We start from the raw sequence: 1,160 nt of genomic DNA on the forward strand, positions 1-1,160 counted from the left end.
TCGACTAGAGGAAGAGCTTAAGCCAGCTGGATACGAATTGAAAAACTTCAACAAAAGGAACTTTGGTGAGCACTGAAGATATTTAATATAAATATTTAATTATAGACTTAAGACTATAATAAAGGTGGGGCAAAGAGATGAAAGAATATGTACCTGTTAAATATTCTGACAGAATTTAAAAATATAGCTAAGTAAATGGGAGGAAAAACAGGAAAAGGAAGGAAAAAAATGAAACACATTTTCTGAATACTTATCATCTTAAGATATCATCTTAAGCTGGCAAATCAAATAGTAGAAGCCTAAATAAGGAATAAAGGGACTAAGGTAATAAAGGTAATCATTAGAAAAACCACAAATTTTCCTAAACCAAATTAAATACTCTGTCCACTCCAGACCCCTTAAAAAAAAAAAAGGCAAGGAAACAGACCACATGGTGAATCATAGTAACTATTACAATATGTACAGTAAATATAAAAAAAATAAGAGTTCATTACTGATGTGACCAAACATATTAGTCATATCAATGTATGTCAATGAGGTTAATTTACTTATTAAACAGATTTTCAGATTGATTCACAAAGTAAAACCCAACTCTATGCCTTATACTATCAACATCCTTAAGGGGTTTAAGGAAGGTTAAAAATAAAGAGATGGACAAAGTTTTATCAGACAAATATAAATAATAAAAATGCAGGGTTCCCTGGAATCATTGCAACCCTGCCGGCATGTCTCAGGCTGAGTTTGACAAAACTGCTGAGGATGCTAAGCACCTCAAGACCGAGCCAGCAGATGATGAGATGCTGTTCACCTACAGCCACTATGAACAAGGAACTGTGGGTGGCACAAACACAGAGCAGCCTAGGCTGCTGGATTTCAAAGGCAAGGCCAAGTGGGATGCCTGGAATCAGCTGAAAGGGACTTCCAGGGAAGATGCCATGAAAGCTTCCAACAACAAAGTAGAAGATCTAAAGAAAAAGTATGGGGGCACCTGGGTGGCTCAGGTCATGATCTCTGGGTCCTGGGATTGAGCCCCTCATCGAGCTCCCTGCTCAGCTGGGAGTCTGCTTCTCCCTCTTCCCCTCCCCTGTTTGTGCTCTCTTTCTCTCATTCTCAAATGAATAAATAAAATCAGAAAGAAAGAAAGAAAGAAAGAAAGAAAG

The 1,160-nt window shown here is 37.6% G+C and overlaps 1 pseudogene; it reads left to right on the forward strand.

The window, feature by feature from the left end:
• Nucleotides 1–725: 725 nt before the first annotated feature.
• LOC112809803 (acyl-CoA-binding protein pseudogene) lies at nt 726–1,028 on the forward strand (annotated as a pseudogene).
• The last annotated feature ends 132 nt before the right edge of the window (nt 1,029–1,160 follow it).

This window comes from Callorhinus ursinus, unplaced genomic scaffold, assembly GCF_003265705.2.
Source record: "Callorhinus ursinus isolate GAN/ISIS: 27379988/994484 unplaced genomic scaffold, GSC_fseal_2.0 scaffold2, whole genome shotgun sequence".
NCBI lineage: Eukaryota > Metazoa > Chordata > Mammalia > Carnivora > Otariidae > Callorhinus > Callorhinus ursinus.